The 26,231-nt window shown below is 38.2% G+C and overlaps 1 protein-coding gene and 1 long non-coding RNA gene across 11 annotated transcripts in view; one reads left to right on the top strand and one right to left on the bottom strand.

Annotated features, from left to right (window-relative positions):
• The window catches only part of LOC138737712 (uncharacterized), a 75,411-nt gene extending 62,651 nt beyond the window's left edge, over positions 1-12,760 (top strand). Inside the window, exons 2-3 of the long non-coding RNA XR_011341167.1 lie at positions 8,766-8,844; positions 10,669-12,760. This is a non-coding gene — a long non-coding RNA (uncharacterized lncRNA). The remainder of the gene's footprint in view (positions 1-8,765; positions 8,845-10,668) is intronic.
• Positions 1-26,231, bottom strand: part of LOC138736914 (PC3-like endoprotease variant B) — a 1,109,211-nt gene that overhangs the window by 958,778 nt on the left and 124,202 nt on the right. The gene's annotated exons all lie outside the window — the stretch shown is intronic.

The raw sequence follows: 26,231 nt of genomic DNA, 5'->3' as shown, positions 1-26,231 counted from the left end.
GAAGTTTCCCACCTGCTTCAAAATGGCATTAATCATACTGATACCCAAGAAAAGCAGAGTGAGCTGATGCAAAGAATATCGCCCAGTAGCACTCACATCTACTATGTTGAAATGATTTGAGAGGTTAGTCATGGCCAGAAGAAAATCGTATCTAAATAAATATCTGGAACCATTGTGGTTCATCTACGATCATAATTTCTCTACAGCAGATGCAATATTATTGGTTCTCCATTCAGTTCTGGATCATCTAGACAACAACAAAATCTTCAGTACCCTCTGTACTGTTTGAGGCAAAAACACTTTTTTCCTTTATTTGTCCCTGCGCTCCACAGTTCTAAATTTGTAATTAAACAATTCATGTGCTTAAAGTGCACATCTCAGATTTTATTTAAGGTTATTTGTATACATTTTGGTTTGTAGATATTACAGCACATTTTAAACAAAGTTCCCCCATTGCAGGGTACCATAATATTTGGGACATTTGACTTTACCGGTGTTTGTGAGTACTCAAGTATGGTTTATTGTTTCATTGGTACAGGTATAAGAGAGATAGGCTTGCATCTAAGATTTAGATCACCTATGGTGTGGGTAGCAGCCATTTTTCAACATAAGGATCGGAGTTGGGCCAATGAAAGTCAAAGAAGCCATTAAGAGGCTGAAAAACAATAAAACAGTAAGAAACATCACACAAATTTTAGGATTACCAAAAGCAACAGTTTGGAGCATCATTCAAAAGAAAGAGTGTACTGGCGAGCTCAGTAATTGCAAAGGGACTGGTTGTCCAAGGAAGAGCTTCACTGCTGATGAGGGAAATGTTCTCCTCATAATTAAGAAAAATAAACAAATGCCTGTCCAACAGATCAGAAATACTCTTCAGGAGGCAGGTGTGAGTGCGTCAATTACCACTGCCCACAGAAGACTTCATGAACAGAAATGCAGAGATGCAAGATGCAAACCACTAGTTAGCCACAGAAACAGGATGGCTGCTTACAGTTTGCAAAGAAGTATTTAAAAAACCTGCAGAAATCTGAAAAACTCTTGTGGACAGATGAAACCAAGAAAACCTGTATCAGAGTAATGGCAAGAGCAATGGGAGTAAAGGAACTACTCAAGGTCCAAAACATGCCACCTCAAACATGAAACATGGTGGTGCGGGTGTTATGGCCTGGCCATGTATTGCTGCCACAGGTACTGGCGCACTTATCTTCAATAATGATGTAAATGCTGATGGCAGTAGCAAAATTAATTCTGAGGTATATATAGCAACATCTTATCTGCTTAAGTTCAAGTAAATGCCTCCAAACCCTTTGGCCTGCATTTCATCCAACAGCAAGACAATGATCCCAAACATACTGCTAAAACAACAAAGGAGTTTTTCAAAGCTAAAAACTGGAAAATTCTTGAATAGCCAAGTCAGTCACCCAATCTAAATTCAATTGAGAATGCCTTCCATATGCTGAAGAGAAAACTTAAGGGGTCAAGCCCCAGAAACAAGCAGGAGCTGAAGGTGACTGAAGTAAAGGCTTGGCAGAGTATCACCAGAGAAGATACTCAGCACCCAGTGATGTCTATGAATCACAGACTTCAAGCAGTCATTGCATTCAAGGGATATGCAACAAAGTATTAAACATGACTACTTTAATATACATACCATTGCTATGTCCCAAATATTATGATGACCTGAAATGATGGGTCTATGTATAAAAAAACAAAAGGTATACAAATGACCTTGAATAAAATCTGGAATGTGCACTTTAATTACATGCAAGTTAATTGATTACAAATTTAAAAACTGTGGAGCACAGGGACAAATAAAGGAAGGGCACTGTATATCAGGCACTCTTCATCGACTACATTGACTACAGCTCACCTTTCAACACCATCATACCTTCAATGTTGGTCAACAAGCTCCAAAACATGGGGTTCAGCACCCACCTCTGCAAATGGATCCTTGACTTCTTCATTGGAAGACCACAGTCAGTACAAATTGGAAACAACTTCTCTTCCTCACTCTACACCCATGTCTGAGCAGCTTAGCACAATTCAAATGCCATCTACAAAAATGGCAATGACACCAGAGTCTTTGGCAGAATCACAGATGGCAATGAAGCAGTGTACAAGAGGGAGACAGATCAGTAGGCTGAGTAGTGTCACAACAAAAACCTTGTTTTCGACATTAGCAAAATTAAGAAGCTGATTGTAGGCCAGGTGGGAGAAATTGGGAGAACATGAACCAGTCTTCATCAAGGGGTCAGCAGTGGAAAGGGTTAAGTATTTCAAATACCTGTCCTGGGGTCTCCATGATGATGCAATCATGAAGAAGACCCATCAGCAGCTATATTTTGTTGGGAGTTTAAGAAGATTTCCTGTCACTAAAGACATTTCGACAGGTGGAGAATATCCTGACTGGTTACATCATTGCCTCGTATTGAGGTGCAACGCACAAGACAGGAAAAGATGACAGATAGTTGTGAACTCAGCGAGTGCTATCATGGGCATCAGTTGCCCCTTCATTAAGGACAAGAGGTAATGTCTTAAGAAAGTAGCCTTTATCCTCAAGACCCCCTCACATCCCAGGCTATGCCCTCTTCACACTGTTACCATCAGGAAGGAGGTGTAGGAGCTGAAGACAACCAACCAGTGACACAAAAACAGCTGCTTCTCCTCAGATTTCTGAGTAGACAATGAATGACAGACAACCTCACTTTCTCCTCTTTGACACAAACCTATTTATTTTTACATGTAATGTAGAGCAATATTTGCACCTGTGATGCTGCAGAAAAACAACACATTTTGTGACATGTTCATGACAATGATTTCTGATACTAGAGTTTGGATGAGAGAATACAAAATACCTTTTCTTCACTACTATAATTTGTTTAGAGTAGGAAACATTAAGTTGAAAAAAGGTTTGAAATAGAATTATCTGCTTTCAAGTTTGTTTCTCTCTGCAGTAAGGGTCTGGAGGTGAATAGCTCTTCTCATGGTCATCATGGACACCACATGCCAAAAGACTTCCCTCTGTGCCAAATGTATCCATGTATCTACAGTTAAGAGAAGCATGTCAGAAGCAAAATATTCATTGGATTTAAAAGAGCCCTTGGATGAATGAATTAGCTTTCCTTTCAAAACAGCATATTCTCCATTTGCCATCTCACAGGGTCAAAAAGTGAAGAGAGAGATCTTACTGAGTCAAGCATCAGGAGTGAAAGCTCTCTTCTGTTCTGATTTTTAAAATATGAATGCACTAACTAAATACTCTGTAACTTTTAATCTGTTGGACAATGGAGAACTCAGTTGCACAGAAGTTTGGTACTGAGCACATTAACAAATGAGAGCTGATTTTAAAGTTAGTTCAGAGAACAGAAGTGAAAATTTCTTTGATGTGCAGGATAGATGGATCCTGAATAAAATGAGCTCAACAATCGCCATCCAGTTCCTAATGGGCAGCATTTGCTATTCAGACTAAAATGGCAATCTTGTTCAAAGATAGCAAGATGGCAATTGTCATGAGAGAGACATTAAAAAGGAGTTATGCAATAAGCTAAGATGTGTTCCAGGGATAATTGCAGAGGAAGGGTTACAGAGCATTCAACCCATGCTGTTGCTGTACAACTGGATGCTTGAACATAACGTTGTGCGTTTCTGTTCCAGTCTATGGTTGTTCATCACTACAATTCACTTACCATTGCTTGGATGCCTCATCAGAGTTTTGGCAGCCTCCAAGATGTGCACAGCAAAGTGTTCAACTTGGGAGAAAAGCTGACACTGACCAACTTGTTTCTCTGAAGTGTACCGCCTAATCTGACTGTGGCATTGAAGCCTCAAGGCAATCTGAACTGGCAAGACTCATTATTGAAAAGGAAAACAAGGTTAAAGAAAAGGATTTGTTTGTTGCTGGGGAGGATGGCAACCCCTCATAAAACTGATGGAACGGTTTTGTCAGAGAAAAAGAAATGTAAATTGAAATGATGATATCAAATTTTCTCTCACCTCTGGGGTTAGCTCACCTCTATAGCCGACCATCTGTTTAGGAAAGATTCTCTGCTCATCGTAATCTCCTTCCCTTTTTGCAGTCCATTTTAGCAGTAAAAAAAAACATACCACTACTCCATGAATGTAGCAGTTAAAGACTTCATCAACTTAACTGCAATCATTTCCCTTTTGGTAAAGTTAATCAAACTTCCTATTATATTAAAATAACCAGTGAAATTAGAATGGGGAATTTATGCAACTGGCTTTTTGATTCAGAATATAACAATAATAAATTCACAAACTACAAAACCTTCTAAACCCACTTAATGTGCATAATCTGCACAATAATGAACTGAAACTGTCTCCTTCTGTATATTTTGCATACCCTAATAAAATGATGACGATTTGTACATCAAATACAGGTACTCCCCAACTTACAACTGTAACTGGCTACCAAAGAATCGGTCATATCTCAAAATAGACACAAGTCAGAATTTTGGCCCCGCGTGTGGAGTATAGAAGTCTTAAAGAAAACTTTTTAATAAAATGCCGTACAGTACAACTCTGATTATCCAAAATGGTTGGGATCTGGTCAATGTCAGATAAACAGTTTTTTTGGAGAACTGGTAATTTTTAAAAAACACCCCAGTTGTAACAGCAAATCACTTGTAACTGTGTTTAAACAACAACAAACAAAAAAGGAAGGCTTTTTAAGTATTAAAATACTGTTTAATTCTCACAAAAAAATGCTGGTCACCACCGATCACTGACAGCTTGCCACCGAGGCCCCACTCCTGCCAGGAGCCCGACATCCTCACTGCAGCTGGGAGCACAATATCCCCACTACTGCTGGGAGCTTTGACGTTCCCACTCCTGCCGGGAGGCCGCTCTCCTTGATTGGGTCTTCTGACCGCTTGCAGCTGAGAGACAGTGGCACACAGTTTGAGAGGGAGAGTTGAAGAAAAAAGTCAATTGGGGAAGGTAAAGAAGAAATGGAAAGAGGAGGGTAGGGAGTTACATGAAGTGAGGACAATCATCGTTCTAATTTCATGTTAAGTGATTTTTTTTTGAACCTGTGAGGTCAGTTCGGCTCCAAAAAAATTTCGGATAAATGAGGATTTCGGAGAATCCAATTTCAGATAATCAGATTTGTACTGCATTTGACAAATTATAACAGGGCATGTAAGAGCCAAAATATGTGTACTTGCCTTATTAGTCAGCGTCCTGGGGTTCATAGGCTGGGTGCGACCATCTTGATTCCTGTACATATGCATGAATCTTCAGTTGGTGAATGTGCGGTGGATTCACATATTGGAGTTTAGTTGGGGCATGTGTGAGAGTGAGCACCCTGATGGTTTTGAATTTGTGCCCTTAACTGCGCATGCCCCAACCAAACTCCAATATGCGAACCCACTGTGCATGCGCCAACCAAAGACTTGTGCATGCACAAAGGAATCATAATGGCTGCGCCCAGTCCATGGATCCTGGGACTCTGACTAACAAAGTAAATATGGACATATTGGCTCTTACAGGCCCTGGATCCCTGTGTAGTTTTTCAAACACAATATAAACTGCATAAATTTTATATTTTTTCTTATAAAATTTTTTTTAAAAATTCGGTAGTATGTGCGGATGGATACGTCACATAAGTAGCAAATTGGGGATACCTGCATATAGTGGTCTCTACTGGCTGGTATATTGAGTTATAAAATGTGGATCAGTAAGATTCATTTTAAATCAATGGAAGAAAGCTTTTCAGATTAATACATATCATTCATTTTTTCAGGTTAGATGTTCTGAGAAATATTGAGGTTAATTATATTTTTTAGCCACTTAGTGAACTGTTTTATTTGAAGTAGAAGCTGATAGAATTCTGACCCCTTTGCAGCACTCTGTGGAGGTATTGCTGAGGGGCAGGGTATTATTTTATTATTTAGGAAACTGATGGGTTTGAATGGAATGAGTTCTACACCTCATTTAGTAATATCTTCCGTTTTCCCTTAGTCTCAGAGTAAGGGGTGGGCATTCAGGGCTGAAATAAAGCTTTTGCACGCAGAGATGTCTATCTTCGGAATTACAGTTATGGACTGTTGTGGAGGCTGAATTATTAAGTTCAATCAAAATGGTGTTTAATAGATTTCTGGATATTAAGGAAATGAATGGTTGTGGTCAGGAAAATGGCACTCATGTAGAAAATTCAACATCATTTTAATGAGCATTGTGGCTCCAATATAATCTAAATATTATGTCCACTCTGACCTGAGCAAAGATTATTTGGCTGAATATTTCTGTTTACCGGCTTGTCTAATGTTTTAAAGTTTATGTTTTCTTCGTCACATTATACCTGTTATAGTGAGAAGGGCTCTAACAGGTCAACTCTATCATGCACACAACCATATAAAATACAATGTTCAATATGAGTTTATTGTCATATACTTAAGTACAGATACACCAAAATTCTTACTTGCTGCCACTAAACAGATATACCACCTCTTTGATGTGGAAGCTATGGAAAGGATACAGAGGAGTTTACCAGGATTTTGCCTCAATTGTAGAATGGGTCTCATGAGGCAAGGTTAGCAGAGCAAGGTCTTTTCTCTTGGAGTGAAGAAGAATAAGAGATGACTTATTAGAGGTCTATCAGGCATAGATAGGATGGACAGCCAGAAGCTTATTACCAGGATGAAACACCAGAGGACATCTGTAAAAAGTGAAGGGAGGAAAGTTTAGGGGCGATGTCAGAGGTATGTTTTTGACTTAGGGAGTATTGGGTGCCTGGAATGCATTGCCAAGGGTGGTGGTGAAGGAGGCTGGTACAACAGGGACATTTAAAAGACTCTTAGACAGGTTCATGGATGAAAAGAGGGCTGTGAGGTAGGGAAAGTTTAGTTTTTATAAGTAGGTTTATATTGTTCAGAACAACATCATGGGCCGAAGGGCCTATACTGTACTGTAAGATACACTAATTACAAAATTTAAATGACTACAAATGCCAAAAGAGAAAAAAAAGATAATAAATATCAAAATATTCTTGCAGTTAGTGCAAGAAAAAAAAAAGATGTTTCCGTAGTTTAGAGAGATTTGGAAATGCTCCCCTTGTAACTTTGCTTCTGAAATTGAGCTTGAAGTTGAGCTGAGGCAGTGTTGGACTCCAATGATGTAACACAGGTGGAAAATGCAGTCTTACTGATGGAAAAGATATGGATGCAACATGGTTTCCATTGTTAATGGCTCCCAAAATAAGGAAAAAGTAAAGAGACAACCGCATTTGCAGGTTTGGAGTCACATAGGATAGACTGGTTAACAGTGGCAGATTTCGTTCCCTGAAAGCCGTTACTGAACCAGATGGTTTTTTATAATAATGTGGTATGGTGAGGACGCGATGATGACTAGAAATTAGGAAAGAATTGATAGGGTAGTTGTTGATCTTGGCCCATTTTCAGACTCAACCCACAGTCTCTGCATGAGCCGGAACCAGGTGGCCTGAGGATCATCAGGGATTGGATCGTGGGCATCATCTACATATTCAGGACAAGCTGCCAGTGTGGTTGCACCTCTCCAGGCAACTTGCCAGACAAGAATAATCAACTTTAGTCTGCCTGCCTCATGACTGACACCCTCCCGCTCATTCTAGTTCAACAGAAAGTTTTAATTTAAGAAAAAAAAAAGCACTTTCTATTATTTGACAGTCATGGGAACTACTGGAGGATCCACCACCTGTTTCATGGTTGACCCTTTTTCTACAGATGCTATTCAGTGTGAATTAGCCTTATAATTAACATGTGCAAGGAGCTACCAGGAGCATCCAAAGGCTTCTGTGAACTGATTAGTAGGGAGTACAAAATACAGTAAAATTATCTTTATCCAGAATTCAAACAACCGGCAGCCTCAAGCAACCAGCAAAAAAAAAAACTGCACAAAATAGATTGGTAAAAAATGCATAAGTTTTAAATTGGCTTCTTCCCCCAAATGGTCACTTTGTCAATCCACACAACATGCAATATCAAGCAACCAGCAAATTCACTTATCCGGCATTACCAATCCCCATCGGTGCTGGATACTGGGGTTTTTGACTGTAAATTGAGACCATCATACAGCTAAACTGGTGTGGTATTTGGCTAGCTCCTGACTGTACACCCCTCCCCCCTAATTCTACAACAAACACTCCCAACTACGTAACCCTAGGGGAAAAAAAGCACCAAAAAAATCAGGCACTATTTCAAAGATGGTCCTTGAACAATGTAAAAGCATTGATTGGAATAATTCATTAACTCCAGACTGAGTTTAATTTGCTGAAATATCAAAATGATAACTAATGACAAAAACACTTTGAATAGATTTTGAGATCTTCAATTGATACTGCAAACATTGAACTAAGTTTTGACCAGAAATGTCAGGAAAGCAAAGTCCAATTGTGCACCTGTGTCCCATGGACATACCATCAATTCCCCTTCCCCACCATTTATACTGAGCAATTTCACCTCACTGTCAACCTTATGCAAGCCCGCAAGAAAATCTTATGCAATAATTAGGAATTAATATTTAGGTTATCTTGGGCCCTCACTCACTCCAGATTGGAACTGAAGACAGCCTGCTTCTAGGAGGAATCATTTACTTGTCACAAGATTGTCATGTTGCATTTATCGCTCAGTTCAGACAGACTGGCCCTTGGGAAGAGTTAACAGTTTTTGCTGATGTATTGAGTTTGAACATTTTTGTTTACATATTACCTTGACATGTAAAATAATCTTGTTCAAATCCTTTTTGCCCTTTATCTTTTTTTATAACAGGTAGAGGACAAATCGTAATGATTGTGTAAAGGATCAAAGTAACATCAAGCAACAGTTCACGGCTCATATTCATCACAAAGTAAGTGCTGGGATGACAGATGCTCAGGTTAATAGGTCACTGTAAAACATATTATGAAGTAACCTGTGAAATTTCCTGTGAATTTCCTGCAATCAAAAAATATTTAGAATGATATGATGGTTTTCAGAAAAAACAAATTTTTAATTTCTGATTTTGCAACCGGAAAGAACATTTAATTGAATGGAAACCCATAATGAATCAACAACAGCTTATAAAAGCACTCAGAACAAAAAAAAAACAATTAATATTAGTTCTGATATTTTCCAGTAACTGAGCTGAACTTCATTTACTATTGCCAGGTTGAATGTTTTATTTTCAATTCACCATAGATAATTCAGCAAACATTCTCAGTGTATTCAACAACACAAGCAGTGGTGAAACAGTTCAAGTTATGCTCCTATCAGTCATTAGAATAAACGATACATTGGATCTTTTCCAGTATAAACCACCTAGCAAATAAAGTTAGCAAACTAAGAATGTGTGGATCTTGGCCTCTCAGTCTTCAGGCTGAATGCTTCACTGTTCAAGCGACCAAGGAACCAAATATATTGTATGTCAAATAAAAGCTGAGGCAAGAGCCACTATTGTGACCCAAGGACTGATTACATTCAGGCTGTATCCCAATTAAGTGGAGTCAAATTTAAATGCCTGGCCTGAATGAGACTTATTTGTATTAAGCATCTTGTATTAAAGTTGAGGCCTGATATCTCATAAGAGAAACTGATCCAGCAAAGTATTTATTTTGCTAGCCTCAAGTCCTAAAAGAAATTTCTAATCTCTGACACTGTTTCCTCCAACCATTCAAAACATACCACGGGTGTGGGCTTAATGGGGAGTAAATTGGGTGGCATGGACTTGTGGGCCAAAATGGTCTGCTACCGTGCTGTATGTCTAATTTCTTTTAAAAATCGACATCTGCTCATTCATTTAAATTAATGTTAATTATTTTCAGACTGTAAACTTCCAATATTAAATAAAAATGAATATCTCAGAAGATCATTGCTGATATTAACTGATTTTTACTGTAGTTAGTTTCAGAGGAATTCAACAATTAGCCACAATTTTATACAAACCCTCAGTTTGTCTCCTGTTATCACTAATATTCATTGAAATTAGGGCAGATCATGAAAAAAAAACCTGACTTGAAATTTCAAATTAAATAAAATTCAAACCTAACAAAATACTGTGTGAAGCTTTCATTGAGACTAACTGCACAAATCTTACTGCATTGCACATTTTATGTGGCAGGAGCTAAGATTCTGCTTCATGGGCACCTTGTGGTGTTATGTACTGTTCTGCGGTTAAGGGTAGTTCCTTTGGATTGCCTCCTGGAGTTAAAATGCAACAACGGTGATTAAGCTAGGGAACCAATTCCATGATCACCTTTAAAAGCACTTAAAGAAAGCATTTTCTAATTTATTTTCATAGTTCTTGTATTTTTGTTTAATCACTGGGGATGTGAAAGAGAAATGGTGTGTTTGGGAGGTTTCAGAGCCTGATACTATGAATTAAAATCCACTTATCAGGAAATCTGAGGCTCATGAGCACATTGCAATAGAATACACATTGCATCACTAACCTTAATTATGTTAATACTCAATTTATGTTTAAATACAAAACAATAAAAAGAATAGAAATAAATCACATTAAGATAAATACTTTTAAATACAATAGTTTGGGTGGCACAGACTAGAAGGGCCAAAGGGTCTCTTTCGGTGCTGTAGTGTTCTATGGTTGTACAAGTTCATTTAAACTTTCAGATGGTTAATTTGGCATTTTATTTAATCCAGCTTCAGTTGTCTCCCCTTTTATTTTTTTTTCCAGACTCACGTTCTATAGTTATTTATGGCAGAGGTGTGGGATCACAAGATGTGATTTTCAATGGCTCATCCAAGGATCTTGTTTTCATATGTGAGTGAGAAAATTAGCCTGCATGCCTGCGTGTGTCACTGAGCCATCTGGCCTATCTTGAGCTGGTGTCTGTACAAGGCCATTTCCAGTCTGGCTTATGAGGCAAGTGTGAACTGTGACTTTTTTATTCCCCATTTCACCCCTTTTGGCTCCAGAGTTATTCAGGACAGTTTCAGTGCAGGAACAGGCCCTTTGGCCCAAGATGTCTGTGCCGACTATGATGCCAATTTAAACTGCAGACTGTCTGTACATGATCTATATCCCTCAATCCCTTTCTGTTCATTTGTCTGTATGAATGCCTCTTAACCATTGCTGTTATATCAGTTTTCTCCACTTCTCTGTGCAAAGAGCACCTCAGTAATGGCCTTGAAACTCCCCCACCACCAACCTTAAAACAACACCCTCTAAAATTGTGATGTACCAGGTTTAGGAATCAACTGATTTTTACAGAATTGTGGAGTCATACAGCACTGAAAGAGGCTAAGTCAACTCACCATGACAAATAATTGCACACCTCCACACTAATCCTGTAACTCATATTAGGTTCATGGCCCCACACCTCAGTGAATCACTTAGTTCCTTCAAACATTTTGGGACCATCTGCCTCCAAATTTTAGTGACTCTCCATGTCTTAAAAAAAACCCTCATTTCATAGTCCCTCCAAACCAGTTATTCTCAACAGGAACCTTAAGGGACACCAGGGGACAACAGCTCATTTAAGTAAAAGCCTTGATTTACCTTATAATATTATTTATAGAATTTATGCAATATAATTTCTTGTAATGTTTTTTTTTAATGTAGTTGATAAGAGAGAGGAACAGAAGAAGCCAAAACTTTACTGCTTCACAGGAAAGGGGGCCTATAAGCTTTGAGCAGAGCCCAGAGGGGGCCACAACCAAAAAGGATTGAGAATGGCTGCTCAAAACCACCTACCTCTCAACTTAAATAACATCCTCTTACCTTAGATACCCTAAGAATAGGGGATAAAAAAAAAATTCTCTCTAAACCCTCTCTCCTCTTCATATCCTCCCTTCCCTTGCTCCACCTGTAGCCAAATATTTGAAAGATATTCTGAAGGTGGATGCTGGCTGATTCACAACCTCAACCTCATAGTCATCCCTATCTCATCTTTCCTATTTTCTGGTCTTCAGCAAAGCAGTCTTCCGCATCAGCTATGCTCCGGAACTATGAAGAATATAATAAACACAAGGTTACGCATGATACAATATAATTGGTTACACAGGCTATATATCACGCCCCAAAAGATAAATAAATGGGACCCAACAGTATCGGGTAGATGTTTTTGCTGTAAGAAGGAAATGGGAACTCTGGAGAATTGACTAAAAAGAAAAATAATGTTTAACAAACCAACTTTGAAGAAAATGTGCATTTAACTTCCTCAGGAGTTTGCGGAGGAGCTAGTGGAGTTGTTCAAGTGAACCGGTACGGACTTGAAGGGCCGACATGGCCTGTTTCCGTGCTGTAAACGGTTATATGGTTATATGGAACAACAGTACATGCAATTTGGGCATGTGAGAAAGTGGAAAAGTTTTGGGAAGATCTAAACCAGGTATTAAATAAAATCACAAAAAGCAACATACCGAAAAATCCAGAGATCTTTCTTCTAAGTAATATAAGAAGAACTAGGCCTCGATTTGGATGAAGCACAAAAAAGAATTATTATGATAGCCTTAGCTGTAGCAAAAAAATGTATAATATCAACCTGGAAATCAGAAGAGAGCCTGAGAATACAGCGGTGATACACAGAAATGAATAAATGTATTTCATTGGAAAAAATAACATATAATTTAAGAAACAACATCACAGTATTCGAACAAATTTGGGAACCATACATGGAATACAAGAGAGGGCCTACCGCGGACCTCCACCCCCTAAAATGATAGAATGAGAAGAAGACGAAATGAACTGACCCAGTGTGTAAAAGTAGACAACACAATTTTCTTGTTTATTTTCATTGTTTGATGGGTTTATTGTATTGTATATTTTGAACGTTTAGTGGGTAGGGAGGTGGGTGGGAGAAAGGGGAGAAAATGACACTGTGTATATTCAAGAGGGAAATGTTTATGTGTATTTTGGTCAATATGGTTCATAGTGCGAAAAATATTTTTTTTTAAAAAGGATAAGGGTGGGGATATGTGGGTGTAATTCCATTCATCCTTGTTGGTGGACTAATGGTATGTTCTATCCCCAAATTCTTTTCAGTAATTCAGGAAGGATTACAATAACGTCTTGATTTAACAAAATGCAAATGAATTGTTTACAGTTGTAAAGTTTGCTGCAAAGTCCTGATTTCTCAGATAAATGAGTTAAAAATCAATGACCTCTATACTGATGGTATTGCATGCTTTTAATGAACTCTGCAAATAGGACAAGAATAAAATAGCATTGATAGATCAGGCAGAATTTTAATTGTATTTTCCTTATTTTCAAATCTTTGAAATAGAGTGAAGTGAAAAGCCATGTCCCCAACCTGATGAGCAAAACTAATATTCAAAGCAATTGAAGAATTCCTATTTTTGCTGGAACAGACTGGGTTGAAAACTCTAATAATATGAACATTTTTAATCTATTTAAAATATACTTTATCTCACTTGAAATGATGTTCAGGAAAAGAATAGATGTGCTTGGCAGTGATGTAATGTTTACATAGTAAAAAACAAACCATGAAAATCCCCAAAGCTCAGCCAAAATTGGGACTCGGTTCTCATGATGAGCTGCAACCCCCTGCCATCAGAAATGAGACAATGCCAGTTGGTATATTTCAAAGGTGGCCCATAAATCATGGTCAAAAGGGGAGGTGGGGTAGGGCAAAGAGGGCAGCAACTTTCAGAGCTGCAATGAGTCAATCAGGCATTCCTGTTCCCTATGGCTCCAAAAAAAAGGTAAGATTTTTGAAAAAGGTCAAGCTAGGGAAAATAGACCTGAATCATTTTGTCCCCACATCAGCAAGAATGTAATGCTATTATCAGACAGCCACCTAGCACGAGTGAACATCATCAGGGTTTAGTTATTCCTGCTGTGAATAGAACACATCCTCAATAAAAAAAAATAGGATTTAGAACCATGGAACCCAGGAGAACAGGCTCTTCGGTCCATCATACTTTCACCAGCCATGTATCCCAATTAAGATAATCATATCTGCCTGCATATGATCGAATAATCCCTTCTCTCTTGTCTTTTTAGACCATGGAAAAAGGAGGAGAAATATGCTATTCAGCTCATCAAATCTGCCCCGCAATTTAATCTTGATCTGATCCCTTTCCCACTCAGCCCTACTGCCCGGCCTTCTCTCTACATTCTTTGTTGTTCTGGCTAATCTATCAATCTCTGTCTTAAATACAGCCAATGCCCTAGGCTCCACAACTGCCTGTGGCAACAAATTTCACAGGTTTACCACCCTCTGGCTAAAGAAATTCCTATGCATCTCTGTTCTAAACAGACACCCTTCAATCCTGAAATTGTGCCCTCTTGTCCTAGACTTTCCCACCATCAGAAACAACCTTTCTACATTTACTATGACCATGCCTTTCAACAATCAAAATGTTTCAATGAGATCCCCTTCATTTTCCTAAATTCCATTGAGTACAGGCCAAGAGCTGTCAAACATTCCTCATATGAGAATCCTTTCATTCATGGAATCATCCTAGTGAACCTCCTTTGAACTGTCTCCCCTTGTAGATAAGGAGGGTAGGCTATGTGAAAAGTCAGAGGAGATGGGGGAAATTTTAAATGATTTATTTTCCTCGGTATTCACTAGGGAAAAAAATATTGTACCAGTTGAAGTAAAGTAAAATAGTGTGGAGGTCATGAATCATATAAGGATAACCGAGGAGGTAGTGATGGCAGTGTTAAAAAAGATAAAGATTGACAAATCTCTGGATCCGGACAATGTATTCCCAAGGACACTCAGGGAGACTAGTGTACAGATAGTGGGGCCATTAACAGAAATATTTAGGATGTCACTAGTCACAGGGGTAGTGCCAGAGGATTGGAGGGTGGCTCATGTTGTTCCGCTGTTTAAGTAAGGGTCCAAATGTTAGCCTGGAAATTATAGACCTGTGAGTCTGACGTCTGTGGTGGGTAAGTTGATGGAAAGTGTTCTGAGGGATGGCATTTACAAACATTTGGAAGAACAGGGATTGATAGGTAGTAGTCAGCATGGTTTTGTCAGGGGTAGATCATGCTTAACAAAACTTATAGAGTTTTTCGAGGGGGTTACAAAAAAGATTGATGAAGGGAAGGCTGTGGATGTTGTCTATTTAGACTTTAGTAAAGCTGTTGATAAAGTTCCCCACAGGAGGTTAGGAAAAAAGGTGGAGGCATTAGGTATAAATAAGGAGGTAGTGAAATGGATTCAGCAATGGTTGGATGGGAGGTGTCAGAGAGGAGTGGTAGAAAATTGTTTGTCAAATTGGAGGCTGGTGACTAGTGGAGTTCCTCAGGGATCGGTCCTGGGTCCACTATTGTTTGTTATATATATTAACGATCTGGAAGAAGGGGTGGTGAATTGGATAAGTAAGTTTGCAGATGATACAAAGACTGGTGGTATTGTGGATAGTGAAGAAGATTACCGTAGCTTAAAAAGAGATATAGGAAAGCTAGAGGAGTGGGCTGAGAAATGGCTGATGGAATTTAATACGGATGTGTGAAGTGTTGCATTTTGGAAAGGCAAATCTAAATAGGTCATATACATTGAATAGTGGATAATTGAGGAGCACAGAGCAACAAAGGGATTTAGGAGTTATGGTAAATAGTACCCTCAAAGTTGATACTCAGGTAGATAGAGTGGTGAAGAAGGCATTTGGAATGTTGGCCTTCATAAATCAGCGTATTGAATTCAAGAGTTGGGATGTCATGATGAAATTGTACAAAGCATTGGTGAGGCCAAGTTTGGAATACTGTGTGCAGTTTTGGTCACCGAATTATAGGAAGGATATAAACAAAATAGAGAGAGTGCAGAGAAGGTTCACGAGAATGTTGACAGGATGTCAGGGTTTGAGTTACAGAGAAAGGTTGAGCAGCCTGGGGCTTTTTTCTCTGGAGCGTAGAAGATTGAGGGGGGATTTGATGGAGGTGTTTTTAAAGGGACAGAAAGAGTCAACGTGGATAGGCTTTTTCAATTAAGAGTGGGGGATATTCAAACCAGAGGCCATGGTTTGAGATTGCAGGGGGAAAATTATAAGGGGAACATGAGGAGAAATTTCTTCACGCAAAGGGTGGTTGGGATGTGGAATAAGCTTCCGGCAGAGGTGGTTGAAGCAAGGACATTATTTACATTTAAGGAAAGACTGGATAATTACATAGAGGGGAGAGGATTGGAGGGGTATGGACCAGGTGCTGGTCAGTGGGACTAGGAGGGTGGGGATTTGTTCCGGCATGGACTAGTAGGGCCAAACTGGCCTGTTCTGTGCTGTATATGGTTATATCAGTACATCTTTTATTAAATGTGGAGCCCACAACTGCTCACAATACGGCAAGTGAGATCTCGCCAGTAACTTATAAAACCTCAACGTCACATCCCTGCTCTTGTACTTATTCCTCTTGAAATAAATGCCAACGTTGTATTTGCCTTCTTCACCAGCATCTCAACCTGCAAGTATAGCTTCAGGCCATCCTGCACGTGAACTCCCAGGTCCCCTTGCATCTGGGTATTTTGAAATATCTCTCCTCTTTTAAAAAAAGTCTTTCTGATATTGTATTTCATTTGCTACTTTTCTGTTCATTCTCCTAATCTATCCAAGTCCTTCTGTTTTCTCAGTACTATCTGCTTCTCCAACTTCCTTGATATTGTTGGCAAACTGCCACAAATTAATATACAACATAAAAAGAAACAGCCCAATACCAACGTCATATGTCTATCTAAATACAACTTAAATGTTGCTATAATACCTGCTTCCACTCTCTCCCCTGGCAGTGCATTCTAGGCACGATGTATATAAGGAGATGTCAGCTCTGGTTGGACATACAAGATGAAGTAAATGCCATCAGGACAAGAGGACAATCAAAAAATCTACTCTCTGTGATCAAAGCTAAAATAGAAAGATGAGAAGGAAAAGAGAAGAATAAAATCTCGCTCGACTCACACATAAGTCAGTTCTGAACAGTGAGTGGACAGCAAAGAACACATCCTTCTTACTTGAATGCAGAAATTTAGAACACCAGAAATTGCAGGGAGACAAATTTGGAGTTTTTCACTCGTATCTATCCGGCTTCAGCCAAGATGTAGATAATAGTTTATTTATAAACTGCTTATAGCAAACTCTGCATGCCTGTGTTTCATGATCAGCATTGGAAATACCTTCTGATAAATTATTTACAATAAATCTTGTTACTATTCCTCTCTACAGATTCATATTTATATACCTCCGTATATTTTACACACACAAACTAATCTACTACATCAACTAATCCATATGTACAATATAATGTATATACAGTACTGCCAAAGCAATGCCAGAAAAGTCATATTCCGATGAGCATACAAAACTCCCCAGGCAACATCATGTTTTTACTGCATGTTTACTGCCAAAAAACATGTGTTTTTCCATATTATTTGACACATCCCCTTTCCTTAAGCCAGTATTATTTAGTGAAGCCTCATGAATGATTTAGAATGCTAACGGCAGCAGAAGAAATAGGTCAGGTAAAAAAGTGACAGTGGATTTCAGCTAACTCCACTTATTACTTATGCATGAGTATGCATAATTTAGCATTGTGCTGAATATGCGGGAGCTGTATAATTGTTTACCAAAATATTTACTCAGCTGCATTTTGCCTTGTACTGAAAACAACTGGGTTCCACCATTGTTGTCTAATGAGTCCTAAACATTTTAAATATCTCTATCTGACCCCTTTGGTCCCTGGAATGAATACAAGAGAGACCATAATGTTTCAATCTAAATTTTCACTCCATCATTTAAATGTATGCTCCCTTTTGTCCACCTCCCCTGTCTTATTCTCTTCAATATCTCCTCTGTGGTTCACTGGAGGAACTTCACTATAATAACTGATAACATAGCTGCAATGTGGTGGAGTTTTGGTACCATGTTACATTTCCAGTCTCCTGTTGGAGTGCTGTAAGGTAAAAGATACAGCTGATACTTCGAGAGGCACTAAGACCCACCTGAAAAGTATTTTATTTGGTGGTTTGGGAGCCAGCAGCGTTGACTGCTATATCTATCTGGTGGCAGATAGTGCCATGTTTGTCTGAATACTAATTATTTATTTGAAGTTTATTCTCTCTCATCCATTCCCATTGAAAGGCTGAATGACCAATTTACTTTCATGTTCTCCTGCTAGGTGTCATTGGAAACGATGCCTTCTCCACTGGCACCAATTCCCTCCCTTGGAAGCTTAATCCCTTACCTATTCTACCCTTCTTTTTCTTATCAAATTATTTGGACATTTAATCAGCTCCCAGACCCTTGCAACTTTCTACACCTTCCTATTCAAATCTCTCCATTTGGATACACATTTCTCATAGAAATAAATGTCAAAATGGTTTTGATTTCTGTACCTATGGATGTTTGTTTAGGTCCTCCTCGAGATCTTTGCATCTTCCTCATTTGATGCATTTTCTTGTTTGTCCAGCTCATTGGTAACCCATGCTTTGCTTCCTACTGGCCTTCCAAATCAACCAAGGGTTCACGTTATAATAAAGATGAAAAATCAGTAATAAATTTTGTTTTATTCTGATGCAAACCTTCCACTTTTACTTCAATAAGTCAATTTTGACATTATGCAGTAGTGTAAAGTGGGCCATCTTACATCTGCCAATATTACCCTGTGTCTTCACTTGGACCTTTCACTTCAAATTTTTGTATTTTCACATGAGAACTTAGAATTCTAGATACCTCTGTTGGTAATATCACACTGGGCATCAAGATGCAGTCCAATGTTGGACTCCTCATGGGAGTTCAATGTGAGAAACAAACATTGTGCAAGACATAGAACTATTAACGTCATGCAATCAGTGAGGAACCTCACACCAGGTGAGGCAATATCATAACATCAAGAACCACATCATAAAATCTAAAATCTACAGCCACAGTCATCTGGTTTTTGACTTTCCTCATCAAGCGACTGTAAAAACCAACAAAAAAAAATAAGTGCCATCTTGCAATGGGTTAGTCGTGTGATTGCACAATGGTTCTAGTCCAATCTTAACCAACTGCTTTTTCTCCCTTGGTTTGAATGGAAAAGAAAGGCTGACAACTGCTGAAAGAAACTGTCGTTTAAGGACTTTCAAAGTAAATTATACTTCAACAGTTAGATAATACAATGAAAATATGTGTCTGTGCATGAAATTTATTTAATTTACTTTCCTTGCTGAACTTTGTAAGATCTGTTCTGCCATCCAATAACTTTCAATAAAACCTTTCTCCATGGTACTATTAGATGCTTGTAACTTGTTTGCTATTGGCTGATGTGACTTTTGTTGTTAAGCTAAGAATTTAATGGTCAGATGTATTCAGCAGGATTATTCTATCCAGGATGGTCAGGTTAATGAAAAGGCTGGACCTGGCTCTGAAATAAGGCTTTGAAACCAAAGGCTTAATATCTCCGACACCATTCTGTGGATAATAGTTGTGTAATAATTCCACATTTTCCATTTTTGTATGAAATTGCTCAGTGGGATTGAAAGACCAACATGAGCAAATTATAATAAAAAAAGTACTGGAAACACTCACTAGGTCAGACAGCATTGGGGGAAAAATAGAAAGTGACAATGATTGCAGTTCAATGACCTTGTTGAGAGTTTCCAGCATGTTTTGCTTTTATATCAGGTTTCCAACATCTGCAGATTTTGATTTCCAGGATTAAATTATGTGCCTGGCAAGACTAAATGGCATTGTTGGTAGTGTGGTAGCGGTATGAATCTCTGTTTACCTGATGTCATCACAATATGATGTCTCTGTGTGACTGAATAGGGGATCTTTACCACAGTTAGCATGTAATCACATCATCACCCCTCTTCAAAATATCATCTTGATATTTCTTCCAATGGCTTGAATAAAAGAAAAATAAGTCATTGGAGCTGGCAATGGCTGTTTTAATGGCCTGTTGTTTGGGTGATGTTCAGGTTTTGCATTGAACTTCTTTGATTCTGGCAATTTGTCTTGATTTGTGATATTGAGGTCAAATATTATTGATGTTCTTTATCAAATTCACCATTGTGAATGTGTGCGTGCGACAACCCAGTCTTTGCAGAATAGAGAATATGCAGTCTCACTCAGCTGGACAATGGATAAGTGGTGTTAAAAGAGAATGGTGTAGCTGACTGTTTTGTAGTCAGACAGGCTAAGAAGGAAGAGGAGAGATCGCATTGCATGTATTGGTGACATAAGCAATAAGAGTCTCAGCACGACAGCAACAAGTAATCCAAGCAGTAAGCTGCAGATCTAGAACTTAAAATGGTGAGGAAGGTGAACGGGGAACTGGCTTTAGCTCAATTTGATGACATGAAAAATTCCATGCACAAACACGATATTCTTCAAATTAGCTACAGAAATCTGTTATTTGTGTATCATGATTCACAATCTGAGCCAACATTTTCAGGTTTTCAAATTTTCTAACCTGAAAAATTTTAAAAAAATTATAAAAAACAAAACAGGAAATAGAGAAGTGAATGTCGAGCTTTATAATAAAATGTGATAAATTTGAGGATTTCTTTCTTTTTACATCATTACAGCATTATGCATCAAGAGCAATGTGCAATTCCTATCAAGTCATATATAAGATCACAGAGCAAGACAAAGGATGTAGATTTAATTGAAATGACTTTCCAATTAATAAAATATGAATTTCTTATCTTGATGAGCACTTAAATGTCAAAAGGAAACCACAGACGACTACTTTAGAAAAGTACTCTAGTTGATCGCCAGTTTTTAATTCAATTTCAATTTGTTTTCCAATTTCTCTAAGTAGGAGCATTTAGTCTGTAGATTGATGATGCAGTGCTCCTTACCTACTACAAATCCCTCTGCTAATCCAGTCCAAGAGACAACAAAGAGATGATTCAGATACAGCTGATGTCATTCAGAAAAAGCCAGGTGGGTAAACAGCAATTTTATGTTCGTATCAGAATTAGAAACAATGAAAAGAAAAATAAACAGCCCTTATATTCCAATAATCATTGTTCTTCCACCACAAAACTATGCAAATAAATTATCCTCTTCCCTTTGTAGCTCCCTAAAATTATACAGATATATTCTGAGCACCCATTGGCAATTCCTTTGAAGAACACTAGTTAGCTCAAGAATCCCTAAGCCATTGGTGCTCTGTGATTAGTAAGGGATTGCTTAAGATGGTAAGTGGGAAAGGAAGGTTGAGAATCACTGCTCTAGACCCAATTGTTACTGAAATATTTTGCTTGAGAAAAATTGCCACTGTCCCATTTCCTTTGGGGTTATAAAACCGTGCACATAACGAGTCAATGAGGTACGATTAAAACAATGGTTTTCAAGCCTTTTCTTTCCACCCACATACCATCTTAAGCAATCCTTACTAATCACAGAGCACCTATGGCATAAGGAATACTTAAAGTGGTATGTGAGTGGAAAGATAAAGGTTGAGAACCACTGCTCTAGTGGTGTATGTATATGATTGATTCTAATCTATGCAAGGAAATCACAAATTGGCATAGGATTGCAATGTTCCTATTTTATCAGCTTTTTGACAGAAACATTCAGCTGTATCATTTGTTCATTTACCGGCTTGTCTGAAAATATAGATGAGATTGAACTTGTACAGGTATGGGAATGGAGATACATCCTTGAATCTCAGGAAGGAAACCAACAATTGGCAGAGCAAGATAATTCTCAAAATCTCATGCTTACTTATAGTAATAACATACACTAAATAAGAGAAGAACAACTGAAAGAGCAAACATTATCAAGTATTACCAAATCCCAGTAATCATTCCAAATACTGTCAGTATTTAGATCAAAGATCAGAATGCTGGAAGAAATCCGAGGGTCATGCCACATCAACAGAGACAGTTCTGATGCAGGATTTTGATCCAAAATGTTAACTTATTCCTTTTACCTCCATGGATGCATGACCCGTTGTATTCATCCTACATTCTGTCTTCACCTTTGCGTTCCAGCAGTTGCAGCCTCTTTTGTCTTTGCCAGTATTTAGATAGAGCCATAGACCATTACAGCACAGGAACAGGCCCCTTTGATCCTTCTCGTCTGTGCGGAACCATTTTTTTTGGTTGCCTCGTCCCCCTGACCTGCTCTCCATTTAAAGTGCAGCAAGTCTGAGCCTACTGTGTAAGTATTGTCCTGTCAAATACTGAGGTCCTGGACTTCCTGACAAGTTCCAAATGCTGATTTGTCCATTTCATCAGCTCATGGACTCCCTGCAGATTTTAACATGGAGCCTATATGTGTAAATATTCTCTGACATTTAAGCTTGGGTTCTCCTCTCTGACTCAATGGGAAACTGGGAGCCAAAGGAAAATTAAATTCCTGTATATAATTAGTTTACTTCAGTTTAATGTTCTGATTACTTACAAATATGCTTATATCATTTTAGTTAACTTACAGCATTATTTTACAACAGTAATTTTTAATTACTTCAATTTTAACAGTGTCAAATATGACTCAATGTCAGAGATATTTCAAAGGTATTAAATTACATTCAGTTTTGATAACTTTGACAGCTGGGGACAGAGCTTCAAGTGTTTTGGGATGGGGCATGCTCTGTCATTCCTTCATGCTCTTGTCTAGTCCACTCCACTGGAGTCAGAAATGATTCAGGCCAGTATGAAAGGCCTTCTGCACTTCCATCAGTTTAGTGCAGACATTGGGTTAGCATGGGCAAATGTCAGATTACATCTGTCCCACTCTGCATGCACTGTAACCATTGCAGATAATTCCTGTTTTGTATCTTTAAAAGCTCTCATGTGTTAGTTTAATTCTGAAGGTGGCTTGGTGGAATGTTTTCTTTGGTCAACAACATTTAACAAAGGGTATTGCAATGGCTGTTGTTTAGACTCATTTCTCATAATGGGTTCCATTAATTCTGCATCCTCAGAGAAAGACAACAGGAAATGGTATTAAAGCACCCATCTTATACTAGTAATATTGACAAATTTCCTCTCAGTGTCATAACATTATTTGAAAAAAAATTAATCGTTCACTTAAAATAAAGTGGCTATTAATAATACAACTGGAAAGAAATATGGCCAGAAATTCATATCCAGTCAATCGCAATAAATGCTTTAGATAATCATGTCATTACATTACACTCTTCTGCTGAAAAATCTTTTCTTTGAAGACTTCAATATGAATTTCAGAGGCAGGATTATAAGTAAATATATTGGACATGAAAATCAAAAACATTGCAGTGACTGGAAATCTGAAATATGTTTCTTTGTTTATGCATCCTTCCTCCCATGTGTTCATGAACCTGTCCACCAAATGACTTTTCTTTATCTTATCTCCATGGCTTCATCTTTATAGAGATATTCCCTTTGACCCATCTGTCCATTTCCTGCATCCTCTGCAATCTGAAACTGACCTGTTTTCTCTCATTCCAAGTTCTAAAGAATTTTTGACCTAAAATGACAACTGTTTCTCATTCCACAGTTGCTGCCTGACTATAGACCTTTTCACATTGGCTAACCGGTAAATTGGCAGTTCAACAAACTGGTTCAAAATAGCATTTCTGCTGTTCACACTTGTTAACTGGTTCTCTGCGCCCTTTCACGCTCACCACCTAGCATCCCAGTCCAAAGGGGTGCCTATCCTCCAGCGGTAACATCCTGAATACCCCCTGTCCTTTTCACACTGGGCTAAATGGTACACCGATTCAAAGTGAATTGGCAATGATACACCCTCGCTAGGTTTGTTCATCCCTGGGGCAATCTGACTACCATTGGTAGTTAATTACTGGGCTAAAGTGCCAGTGTGAAAGGTATTTCAATTTTTTTCAAATTCTTATAATGACATAGCATGTTCATATTACAGACGGAAGACATTTCAGTCTCTCCCCAAAATTTCTAAGCAACCTTCTTTCTTTAATGCTAATATTACTTGCATTTGATAAAAAATAAACTGGTTTTGTTAAAATGTCACCACTAATCTTTTAAAACAGCACTGTATCATATTCATACTTCACAAATTTGGTACCTCGGGAAGTTAAATTATACAAATTACAATTAAGAGGCTGTGATGAAATGTAGTCACTTTGTCTCACATTCTCAAAGAAAATCTCAAAAACTCGAGATCACACAGAAACATCAAGAGCGCTCCCATTAATTAGAACCATGGTACCATAGAACACTACAGCACAAAAACAGGATCTTCTTCCCTTCTAGTCTGTACCAAATTATTTTTCTGCCACTGACCTGTACCCAGACCATATCTCTCCATATCCCTCCTGTCCATGCACCTGTCCAAATTTTTCTTTAATGCCAAAATTGAACCTGCACTCTGTAAGTAAATGCTACATCAAAATGGGAACAGTGGGTGGCAAAACAAACAAAATTAACTCTTTTAAAAGTTAATCCACTTTAATATGACATATATGTCACAGAAATATATTTTCCTATATTAGAAAAATAAATACATTCTATTCAGAAACTGCATAGTCTTTCTTATTACTGTGTAAAGTGAAATGGAGTCATTGGAACCTTCCATTTTGTATTAATCTATAGCTCATTGCTGTAGACAGAACATTATTTCAAAGATGCAATACCTCTTTTGATTGCAAGACATACATTTTATTTGTTTTTCAATCTTGTCAAAAACAAATTGTTTTAAAAATATAGTTCTGCAGGGTTATGCTTCATATCTGGACATGAAGTGAAGTCAATATATTTGAATGATTAATAAATTTTGTGCTGGAATTCTTCGCTGGCTGAACAATAATCAAAATAAATGTCCCAAGCTCTGCTTTGTTTTCCAACTTATTTTGTAGAATTGTGAGGTGTGTGTGTGTGTGTGTGTGTGTGTGTGTGTGTGTGTGTGTGTGTGTGTGTGTGTGTGTGTGTGTGTGCACGCATGTGTGTGTGGTGGATTGAAGTTAATTTATGCCACAAAGTTGATGCTTTATCCTTTTAAAGTCCAATTGAGATAAAATAAAACAAAGCAGAGACTGGTTGCTTTTCAGACTGGAGGATTTCCCAAAGGGTCGGTATTAAGACCAATTAGCAGATAAATATAATCCACATTTGAAGTTAGTGGCCGACTTTGTGACTCTGCCATAATTTATATGCAGTAGGTAAATCAGCAAGCTTATGCCAGGGAGACTTGGGGATGGAAACTTGCAGCAACAGGAGAAAGCCGAATGCTGAACAGTTGGAAGAAAGAAGCATTTTAAAAAATGTGCTGCTGCTGCTGGAGTCTGTGCTCAGTCAGCTGTGTTGTGAGAATACTTGCAGATTCCACTCCTCAGCTCAATACCTGGTGGCTCTATGTCCAACATTCAAACTGGGCAGATGGTAAGAGACACACTAGAGTCTGTGTTTTCTTAATTTTCATGTCATTTGCATTGCATCCACCCCATATGGACATGTGTATTTTGTACAGCCAGGATTGCTTTCTGGAAAAGTGAGGATGGTGGCATGTGGCAGTTTCTCCCCAAGACACTATAATATTGTCTGAAACAACCACTTTCATTGTTTCTTATCCTGGCTCTATTTACATTAACAGAGAAGATTACAGCACAGAATGGGCCCTTCGCCCTTGATGTTGTGCCGACCTATATTAACTATTTCAAAATCCAAAGTGAAGTGTTTGTTTTCTCTGTGCATTTTTCCCTGTGTTACTTACACATCATCTTCCCACATTAAATGGTGGGAGGAAGCTAGATAGGATACAGAAAAGATTCACAATTGGAGGGCTTGTTAAAAAGAGATATTGGATCAGCCTGGGTATTGGAGAATGAGGGCTGACTTCAGAATGGTTTAAAAAATTATGAGGGGGACAGACAGAGCAGATGGTCACAGTCTTTTTCCGAGTGTAGGACAGTGTAATTGGGGATTGGTATAAAGTGAGAGGAGAAAGATTGAGAGGAGATCTGAGGTGCATGTTTTTCATAAAGTGAGTGATGTGGTCTTTAGAAGAGATACAAGTTGCAAGAGGTAGGTATTATTGCAATGGTACAGGTACGTGGATTGGAATGTGGAAGGAATATGGCTCAATGCTGGCAACTGGATTGGAATGGATGAGTTGCAAGCTGATGGGTCTGGTTCCTTGATGCATAACTCCATGAAAAATTGAATCTATAAAAGTAAGGTTGAAAAATGTTAATTTTAAATAAGGGGCGTATTCATCCAATTAGTGAGTTAATTGTCATTTAGGACAGAGAAGAAGAGGAGTTTTTTCAAAAAGTAGTAAAAAGTTTTACAATTTTATATCTCAAGAGCACTGTGGACAAGGTCTAAAGACTGATCCAAAATTAAAGGTCAATCATTCCATCTCAAATTTATTCATGCCTTTCCC

The sequence above is a fragment of the Narcine bancroftii genome, chromosome 6, assembly GCF_036971445.1.
Source record: "Narcine bancroftii isolate sNarBan1 chromosome 6, sNarBan1.hap1, whole genome shotgun sequence".
Taxonomy (NCBI): domain Eukaryota; kingdom Metazoa; phylum Chordata; class Chondrichthyes; order Torpediniformes; family Narcinidae; genus Narcine; species Narcine bancroftii.
This window is presented reverse-complemented; position numbering and strand designations above follow the sequence as displayed.